We start from the raw sequence: 11680 nt of genomic DNA, 5'->3' as shown, positions 1-11680 counted from the left end.
CTATTGAAATGACTTTGGTTGATGGCTTGAAGAATTATCATCGCAGTTGATGACTTTGGTTGAAGGCTATGCTTGGCATCCTCCTTTGGAGGATGATTTTCTAGATCCTCGCCCAACGTAGTGCCTTTCATAAGTCAGGTATTCAACCATTGAGATCCCCAAGTGTTGACTATATTGCTAGCAATCCCTTATTCATTGAATTTCTTTTCAAGTTTTGATTTTTGATGTTCCATCTACCCATATGATCCTCATGATATCCTATCTTATTCCCTAATTTCTTATCGATTACCCTTGTATATTGCCATCCTCACTTCCAATCTAGATGGTATCCCTATCTTATCTTTTACTCTGTAGTTTCCTCTCAAATTTCAATTTTTACTACATGCTTATTTATTGCTGATCCTATATCTTCACCTACTCCTATTAAACCTACTTCTGTTATTCCACCTATTCCCTCTGTTTTTCCAGCAAAATCTTTTCAAAAAAATTTACTTTATTTCTCTTCTTTCCCATCATCATTAACCCTTCAAATATCTTCATTTTATGATTTATCTTACCCACCTCTTCATTGTTTTAATCTTATTTCCTTACCATCTCTATCTTACTATATTAGTCTTCCTCCACAATCAATGATAGATACTCTTGGGTATGACAGTGATATCCTCCATCGATGGCGGTGGACATTGAATGATTCTTTGATACGACCAGTGTTTAATTGGCCCATCATTCTTGGGTCCTAGGACACTTTTGCACAATGTTCTACTTCCTATCTTCAATTTTTGAGAGCACATGCTCATTCTGAGGATACATTGGCACACTTGTTGGTGTCTCATTTTTGTTGGATGTTTCTTTTATGCATCAGTGGTCTCATCTAAATACTCAAAAGAGTATTCCGAACTTGACAATTAATCCTAATGAGGATGTGATTGTTGTGCTTAGATGGATGTCCTACATTATTTTGCACAAGTTTTTCCTACCAAGTTTATTATCCTATTGAAAAGGACGTATTGTTTACACTTTCTCTAGAATGTGCCTCTACATTTTGTGGATGAGAATAAGAGTCTCGAACGTCTCAAGCTAAGTATGAAGTTCAAGAAAAAATATATTTATCCTACATAGCATGTGGACACTCTCTTGGTTGTACTAATCTTTTTAATGAAAATATTTCTCTTTGCTCTCCATGTTTTGGGAGCATGTGCCATTTAGACTACATTATCTTGTGTCTGTGTGAGTTCTATGTATGTTCTATGATGTATATGTGGCATTTTATCCTTCTTGCATGGAGTTCAAGATCAAGATGGAGTTGATCGAGAAGTTGATGGTGGTTTGTGATTCTATCTAATGGGTGGATGTTTATTGTGAAAGCAACCTCTTATATCCTTTAAAAGTTTTTTATGCTTTTATGTTTCTAAGATGTGTTAATGGATAAAGGTGTTTTCCTTTTGTCACAATTCTCTATTAGAAGGAGATTATAAGTTAGGGTTGTGCTTGGATGATGTTTCATGAAGATGCTGTGACAGATCATGCTAAGCTATTTATTTTAAACTTTAATTCTCTTTTTTTAAGGTCCCGAGAAAGCTCCTTGATTAAGTGTGGGGATATGTTGAGGGTTGATATAACTATGTTTTTGGCTTTTTTTGTTATATTTTTGGGTGATTTTTATATGATTTGAATGATGATTTATTGGTTTGAAAGTGTTTGAGAGAGTTTTGGATAAGGTTAAATAGGTTTGAGAAGCTCCTGGTATTTTTTAAGTGGAGATATGATGTGTTGATAGGTTCTATTGAGTGCTTCATTGGTTGTGATTGGTTTTGTTGAGCTTCTGTTTTTCTTCAATATGAGAGAATGGAGTGATGATTGATGGAGTTTGAAAGTGTTTCAAAGCTTACTAAATGATTCTTGATGGTTTTTGAATGAATTTAATTGAGCTAAATGCTTTCTGATATCTTTTTGTAGACCTCTGTTGAGCATCTATAGAGCCTCTATTTTGTTATGTATACCTCCATAAGTATTTTTTTGGATGAATAAGTAGCTTGGAAAATTTTTCTAACCTTTGAAAGAGATGAATACAAGTTCAAAATATTTCAAAGAAGTGGAAGAAGTAGTTGATAAAGACTCAAGTGAAGACTGAAGTAGCCATGACAGTAGTGAGCTTTCAAAGGACACTATAGTGGCTCTAGTGACCCTTCATATTAAACATACCTCTTGGAAGTGGTATCCACAACCAAAGAAGGATTATAGATTATTATTCTTGATTATTCTAATGTATTATTAAGAGAGAGTATGTGTGTGAGAGATAGACAGTGAGAGATAGCCAATTTTTGATACAAAACAATGTATTTATGAGTGAGAGATCATGAAAGAGATTATGAAGACTATGAAGCTATTGAAGATGAAATATATGTGATTATTTTCATTCAAAGTGGAGCGTTCATTTCTATTTTCTTGTTCTTTTGATGAAGAATATGAAGAATGTGTTGAAGTTTTGTTGTGATAAATTCGTGGGAGAATTGTTACATGAAGTTGTGTGAAGATTTGAGAAGATTGGTGTTGTTTTTCTACTTGTGGTTGATTAAAATATGAAGAACATGCTTGTTGATGATACAAGATAGATTTTCTTCCCACCAGTAGATTCCCCGTTTTTCTTGGTGTTCCTCTTGGGTCTCCACTTCCTTATACCATTCCTCACATCTTGTCATGAACCAACGCCCATTTCCCCTCATCCTCTTAGCCCATATGAACCATGTTTATGGTGAGAGAGAAAGAGGAGAGGCAAATAATGAATTTCTATATTTTCATTCAATGCGTCAAATTGCTTATTGTTTTTCGTAATGGGCAACGAAAAATTTGGGGAATCCATGGCCAGGAGCATGAAGCCTGATGCCAACAACCATTGAATGCTAATTTTTTAATGATTTGAGGGGTAGCCATAAAAAATGGTGCCCTCCTCTCCCCCCATTCGTGATGTTTATTGATTAGTTGCTTCTTTTTTCATCTTCATTAACCATTTAAACCTTTAAAAAACTGGTACAATCCTTCACGTTCACACTATCCCACAAGTGGTTTTGGGTCAGGTGGAGGGGCAAATGACCTCGGATTCGTGATCCGACTAGACGCGTGGCTGTCAAGATTGTGGGAGAGAAGGAAGGAGTCTCACTTGTAGCTTTCTTGCTTGCATAATGGGGGAATACACACAAGGGTGGAGGCTGAAAACAGTTTTCCTCTTCTTAGTTGTGTAAGCCAAAAGAACTCTCATACAAAGAAATAGAAGAACCCTATATACAGGTCTCAAAACCAAACTCAAATAACTAAGGTGGCATACTAACTGAGCCACGAACTAGAGTAGATAAGGATAGCTATCATGTAGCTATTATTCATGGGCGGTGTACCAACCGCATCTGCAACTAACACGTCGGTGACATAAGTACATAACGGTCACCCTGGCATATCACGAGTGGAGCTCAATATCTCAACACTCCCCCTCGAGCTCAATCCCAATTCCTGCACACCAAGCAGGTCTCTGAACTTGCGCAGCTTCTTTGCGCCCAATGCCTTCGTGAATATGTCAGCTACCTGATGCTCTGTGCTAACATAAACTAGATCAATAAGACCTAGTAAAACCCTCTCCCGCACATGGTGATAATGCACCTCAATGTGCTTTGTTCTAGCATGATAGACTGGGTTATTTGCCAAGTGTATACTACTCATGTTGTCACAATAAATGACAACTGGCCCATCTGTAGACTGATGCATATCATAAGGTAGCTTATGCAACCAAGCTACCTCACATGCAGCTATTGCTGCACCCCTGTACTCAGCCTCTGTGCTCGACAAGGCAACTGTAGGGTGTTTCTTGCTGCTCCAAGTGATTGCAGCACTCCCAAAAGAGAACACATATCCACTGGTAGATCGTCTATCAGAAATACTACCAGCCCAATCAGCATCAGTGTATCCATGCAGCTGTATCTGAACCCCAGTCTCATAAAATAGTCCATACTGCAATGTGGACTTCACATACCTGAGTATGCGTCTAGCCGCATCCAAATGCGGTTTCCTTGGAGCCTGCATAAACTGACTTACCAATCCAATAGCATAGCTCAAATCTGGCCTGGTAATAGTCATATAAATCAAGCTTCCTACTATGCGTCTGTACATAGTAGGGTCTTCCAGAAGCTCACCTGCATCTGCGCTCAGCTTCACATTCTGCTCCAAAGGAACTGAAATAGGCTTACAGCCTGTCATCCCATATTTGGACAGCATGTCCAATCCATACTGCCTCTGCAAGAGCTGTATCCCACTTCGTGATCTAATCACCTCAATGCCCAAGAAATAACGCAGCTCTCCCAAATCCTTCATCTCAAACTTCTGCTTCAATAGCATTTTCACATGAAGGATATCTTCATCACTGTCACCTGTCATAATCAAATCATCAACATAAATGACAAGTAGCATAATACCTTTCTCTGTTTTTCTCACATAAAGTGAGAAATCTGCCTTGGAAATTTGAAAGCCAATAGTGACAAGATACTGTCCTATCTTGTCAAACCATGCTCTAGGTGCTTGCTTCAAGCCATACAAGGCTTTTTTCAACCTGCAAACAAACTCAGGATAAACAGCATGCACATAACCTGGTGGCTGCTCCATATAGACCTCTTCTTGCAAATCACCATGCAAGAAGGCATTCTTTACATCCATCTGATGTAAAGACCATCGCTTTGATGCAGCCATAGCAATGACTGCTCTAACGGTTGCCATCCTTGCAACCGGACTGAATGTTTCTTCATAGTCAATGCCATATGTTTGTGCATACCCCTTGACTACTAATCTTGCCTTATATCTGTTCACAGAACCATCTGCATTGTGCTTCACCTTATAAACCCACTTACAGCCAATTGCATTCTTACCTTTAGGCAAAGGTACCAATTCCCATGTAGCATTTACTTCCAAGGCATCCATTTCTTCATCCATGGCTTTCTCCCATTTTTCTTTTCCCATGGCTTGCTCAAAAGAAGTGGGTTCTGGTTCCTGTATCACTTTGACCATATATGCATAGTGAATGGCTGTAAATCCATCATATTTCAGCCTATCCACGGGATACCTAGCTCTGGTAGACCTGCGCAAAGTAGGTTCACTCCCAGGTGCTCTCAAAACATCCCTGGTCTTCCTTACTCCAGGTGTAACAATAGAAGGAATACCCAACTCATCATCAATGCTCTGTTCTGAGCCACTGGATTCACCATCCACATAAGAGTGACCTGCATTCACATCAAACATGGGCTGATCAACCTTCTCTTTTCCTTTTCGTGATACCTGCATACCACTATCTACATTACTTTGAGAAGATTCTCCTGATCTCAATCTGCCTGTCCATGGCGAAGAATGTGAACCACTGCTAGAGGACGCTCCAGGTCCACTAATATTTTGTGACTGCTGCTGTGAATTCTGTACAGCATTACCATTTTGTGCATCTACATCATCAATCACATTTACTGGTTTATACCAGCTACTCATCTCATCAAAAACAACATCTCTGCTCACTGTAAACTTACGAGTAGAAGGGTTATAGAATCTATACCCTTTTTGCTGCAGAGAGTAACCAATAAAGATGCACTTCTCAGCTTTTGGATCCAACTTGGATCTCAACTCATCTGGCACATGTACATAGGCAATGCAACCAAAAATTTTCAAATGAGAAATATCTGGTTTCCTACCAGTATACCTCTCCTCTGGAGTCATTCCATGTATTGCTGCAGTGGGAGTCCTGTTCATTATGTAGACTGCTGTAGCAACTGCTTCAGCCCAATAAAAATCTGGCAAGTCTTTTTCATTGAGCATGGCACGAGATACCTCTCCTATATGCCTGTTTTTCCTTTCTGCAATTCCATTTTGTTGTGGGGTATGACTGCATGAATATTGCTGCTTTATGCCGTGCTCCTGCAGGAACCTTGCAAACTCATTTGATAGGTACTCTCCCCCTCCATCTGACCTTAGGCATTTTATCTGCAGGCTTGTTTCTTTTTCAACCATAGCTTTAAGAGTTTTGAAATGCCCAAAAACTTCACTTTTCTTTTTCATAAAATACACCCAAACTTTTCTGCTATAGTCATCAATAAAAGTGACAAAATAATGACAGCCTCCAAGAGATGCAGCTTTAGTAGTCCACACATCAGAGTGGATTAATTCCAATGGCTTCTCACTCTCTTGAACATGTCTAGGAAATGGTTTCCTTGCCTGTTTTCCAAACTGACAGGCTTCACATACCTTATGCATTTCTGCAACCTTGAATTTGGGCAATCCTGCAACAATATTTTGGGCCTGCATTGATTTAAGTCGCTGTACATTAACATGACCAATGCGTTTATGCCAGATATCAATATCTGCAACTACACCGGTCCCATGTGCAAACATTGCTGCACTCAATTCAGACATGTCTGCATCCAACGTAAACATTCTGCCCTTCTTCTTTCCTTTTGCTATCAAGCGACCTTTATTTTTCATATCCTTAACAAAGCATCCATGAGGATTAAATCTGACCTGCAAGCCCTGCTCAACCATTTGACCAACAGAAACCAGATTCTTGGTGATATTCGGGACATGAAATACATCGGACATGTATTTCTTTTTCCCATCCTGCATAAACAAAGGAATTTTTCCAATCTGCACAATAGGATGTGCAGTATCATCACCAGTCTCCACAAATCCTGGTTTTTCCATTTTCCTTGCATCCTCCATCCACTCTGCATGACCTGTCATGTGGTTTGATGCACCTGAGTCAACATACCATATATCATTGCTTTCTTCTGCACTTGTCACAGAATTGTTCATGTGCTGCACCATGAACAAATGCTCATTTCTGTCATCACCCTGTCTACTAGAAGATGCATAATTCCCTTGTTGCAGTTTTCCATTCATGATGTCATTTTGCTTTTTATAGCAGTCTTTAGCCATATGACCCATTTTACCACAGTAGTAGCATTCAACATTACTATTTGCATTTTGACCTCTTTGCCATCCACCACGACCTCTTTGGCTCCCCCTGCCTCTAGAGTTACCATGTCCTCCTCCATAGGACTGGTTTTCTTGAGTTTGCTACATATTCTGATTTCTACCACGGCCTCCAAATCGGCCTCCTCTACCTCTGCCTCTACCTCTTCCAGCATTTGAATAGAAGACAGCTTCTTTTGAAGTTTCTCCTAAAGAAGATGCACCACCATTTCTCTGCTCCTCAGAAATTAGAAGAGCAATCAACTCCTCAAAATCAGGAAATCTTTCACGGACAGAAATGGATGTTCGAAACTGTGCATAATCCTTTCCTAGACCATTCAAGGTCACAGAAACTAAATCATCATCTTCCACTGGCGACCCAATGGAAGCAAGTGCATCTGCAATCTTCTTCACCTTCATGTGGTAGTCATTGATGCTTATATTTTCTCTTTGCACATTATGCAACTCTTGCTTGAGCTGCATTTTCCTGGCTTGAGTATTTGTACTATACATTTTTGACAAAGTATCCCATGCCTCCTTTGGCGTACTTGCATCCTGAATATGCACAATCATAGAGTCTGAAATACTGATAGACAGCCAGTACATAACTTTCCTGGCTCTCTCATTCCATGCTTTAAATGCCTACATTTGCTGTTGATTGGGAACATCAGGAAGAACTGGTTCTTCTTCATTTCCTGCAACAAACTCCCAATATCCTTTTCCCATAAGGAAATTCGTCATTCTAAACTTCCATGCTTGGAAGTTGTTCTTGTCAAGCTTTTCAGTGACAATCTGTGAGAGAGAATCAGACTCTGCCATAAGGCATAGTCCCATTCCGTTCCCCTAAAACAACGTAAATCGGGTTAAATCATAACTCTAGGTCAACACTTTTGTTGTTCATGTCCTTTGACGATCATCCCGTTGTTCCTCGTGATTTGAGAAAAGCTCCCGACCAACCGGGACCACCCATCCGTAGGACGGACCTATGGCCCATCCTCTACACTTTTCTCGGGTTGTTTTAGTTATTTAATTATCTAACACATTAGTTGGACATGTAACAACCAGCTTCTTTAATTAACCCATTAGGCACTGGTTCCTTCACGTAATCTTATCACTTGACATAGAAAAATAATATCAGACAAGTTCTTTATTAACAGGTCATCATATTTATCTTTGAAATACAAAGACTCCCGCCCGTAGGCTTATCCACAATCCGTCCGAAGGCTATCCAGCAATCCACAGGGATCACTATTCCAAGTTTTCACCCATAGACTAGTTTGTGGGCCTTGAGATCCAATCCCAAGTCACGTTAGCCTCTTGTGCAGGACCCAGATGGCAAGGGATTTACGGCCAGAGCCCCCCTGGCACCCAAGCATCCTCCTGCTCCAAGTAGCACTCAACGGAGAGACCTCTTGCGGCGAGTTTGGTCCACGTTCCTGGCGTGGTCAACAACCCCCTTAGTTAGGGTCAGGCAGGCAGTCGGGGGTAATTGAAACTACCTCTCCCTTCAGGCCTTCAACCTGAAGTATAGATATTCTTTTATCTTTTAATCCATTGGTCAAATAAATCCAAATAGTGCTCTAAAAATCTGTAGCAAGCACAAATATTTCCATTGATCATTTTTGTTGGCAAACTGCTAAAAGGAATGAACCCTTCCTTTCGAATACGTCTAGCACTCGATCCGAGATGACTTGAAACTTGGCAAGATCCCCTATATCGTGTGTTAGGGCATACCCTATTAACCCAATTTGGTCAAACCTTGAGTTCATTGGTTACTTCAGTCTATCAGCTGGTCTTTAGTTTCTAAACAATCTTCCTTACTCAAGAAGGATACTAAAGTATTCATCCTCTTGCAAGATAGCTTGCATAAGGATCCGCCAAACCCATTGCAAGGCTTTGGCCATTCTCTTGTGATCCAATCACAAGATCATATGATTCCGCATTTGCTACACAAGCGTCACATAGAACTATGAGACAATGGAGTCACGAAACAATTTGTTTGAGGTTCTTTAAGCTGACGTCATTAGACCTAGGGTTTCCAAGCTTCATCTTTGTAAGATTCTCAGGGAGAAACCCTAGTTTCTTTTGCGATTACAATTCATTGTCCCTACATTCAGGGAATGTGGGCAAGTACTTAAGGTATAGGCGTTTCTTGGAATTTAACTCATTCCCAACGAGTATTTCGCAGCATACATGTTTTTAAGTCTATGTCAATTTGGTTAACTCTAGAAGATAATTTCGAGATTACTTCCACATGATTCGTTGTCTATGCATAAATTGATTTTTCAATCCTAAACTTTATTGATTTGAGGTTAAGTTAAATCCAAATAATCCTCCTACACTTTGCGAACAAAATTCATGCTAAACAAGCAATCTTTTACTTGATAATTTATGCTATTGACAGTGATGATTTCATAGATTTTATGCACCGTAAGAATCGTTTCATGCTTTGCACTTTCCATAATGATTTATTGTGATATGTGTTAATAGTGCAAGACATAGTTTATACTTCAAGGCTTAATCGAAGTATACTATTTTAATGGATAATAATCTAGTCTTATAATTTATTTCAATGCATATGCTATTTACTAGAAATGTGTTTATACTTTCTTTAATTTGCATATTCCATTAAAAGTATTGATGACTAAGTTCCTTCGACGTGAACAACTAGGACGAAAATATATCCTATTTCTGAAAATTAACCTTGCAAGATTGAATTACAACAATATCGAATAATAATTTAGAAAGGAAGGTCTCTGAACTTGCGCAGCTTCTCTGCGCGCCCAATGCCTTCGTAAATATATCAGCTACGTGATCCTCTATGCTGACATAAACTAGATCAATAAGACCTAGTAAAACCCTCTCCCCCCCATAGTGATAATGCACTTCAATGTGCTTTGTTCTAGCATGATAGACTGGGTTATTTGCCAAGTGTATACTACTCATGTTGTCACAATAAATGACAACTGGCCCATCTGTAGGCTGATGCATATTATAAAGTAGCTTATGCAACCAAGCTACCTCATATGCAGCCATTGCTGCGCCCCTGTACTCAGCCTGTGTGCTCGAGTAGGCAACTGTAGGCTGTTTCTTGCTGCTCCAAGTGACTCCAGCACTCCCAAAAGAGAACACATATCCACTGGTAGATCGTCTATCAGAAATACTACCAGCCCAATCAGCATCAGTGTATCCATGCAGCTGTATCTGAACCCCAGTCTCATAAAATAGTCCATACTGCAATGTGGACTTCACATACCTGAGTATGCGTCTAGCCGCATCCAAATGCGGTTTCCTTGGAGCCTGCATAAACTGACTTACCAATCCAATAGCATAGCTCAAATCTGGCCTGGTAATAGTCATATAAATCAAGCTTCCTACTATGCGTCTGTACATAGTAGGGTCTTCCAGAAGCTCACCTGCATCTACGCTCAGCTTCACATTCTGCTCCAAAGGAACTGAAATAGGCTTACAGCCTGTCATCCCATATTTGGACAGCATGTCCAATCCATACTGCCTCTGCAAGAGCTGTATCCCACTTCGTGATCTAATCACCTCAATGCCCAAGAAATAACGCAGCTCTCCCAAATCCTTCATCTCAAACTTCTGCTTCAATAGCATTTTCACATGAAGGATATCTTCATCACTGTCACCTGTCATAATCAAATCATCAACATAAATGACAAGTAGCATAATACCTTTCTCTGTTTTTCTCACATAAAGTGAGAAATCTGCCTTGGAAATTTGAAAGCCAATAGTGACAAGATACTGTCCTATCTTGTCAGACCATGCTCTAGGTGCTTGCTTCAAGCCATACAAGGCTTTCTTCAACCTGCAAACAAACTCAGGATGAACATCATGCACATAACCTGGTGGTTGCTCCATATAGACCTCTTCTTGTAAATCACCATGCAAGAAGGCATTCTTTACATCCATCTGATGTAAAGACCATTCTTTTGATGCAGCCATAGCAATGACTGCTCTTACGGTTGCCATCCTTGCAATCGGATTGAATTTTTCTTCATAATCAATGCCATATGTTTGTGCATACCCCTTGACTACTAATCTTGCCTTTTATCTGTTCACAGAACCATCTGCATTGTGCTTCACCTTATAAACCCACTTACAACCAATTGCATTCTTATCTTTAGGCAAAGGTACCAATTCCCATGTAGCATTTACTTCCAAGGCATCCATTTCTTTATCCATGGCTTTCTCCCATTTTTATTTTCCCATGGCTTGCTCAAAAGAAGTGGGTTCTGGTTCCTGTATCACTTTGACCATATATGCATAGTGAATGGCTGTAAATCCATCATATTTCAGCCTATCCATAGGATACCTAGCTCTGGTAGACCTGCGCAAAGTAGGTTCACTCCCAGGTGCTCTCAAAACATCCCTGGTCTTCCTTACTCCAGGTGTAACAATAGAAGGAATACCCAACTCATCATCAATGCTCTGTTCTGAGCCACTGGATTCACCATCCACATAAGAGCGACCTGCATTCACATCAAACATGGGATGATCTACCTTCTCTTTTCCTTTTTGTGATACCTGCATACCACTATCTGCATTTTTTTGAGAAGATTCTCTTTATCTCAATCTGCCTGTCCATGGCGAAGAATGTGAACCACTACTGGAGGACGCTCCAGGTCCACTAATATCTTGTGACTACTGCTGTGAATTATGTGTAGCATTACCA

Source organism: Lygodium microphyllum, chromosome 2 (assembly GCF_053477565.2).
Source record: "Lygodium microphyllum isolate KBCC chromosome 2, Lygodium_microphyllum_v1.1.10, whole genome shotgun sequence".
Lineage (NCBI taxonomy): Eukaryota > Viridiplantae > Streptophyta > Polypodiopsida > Schizaeales > Lygodiaceae > Lygodium > Lygodium microphyllum.
This window is presented reverse-complemented; position numbering follows the sequence as displayed.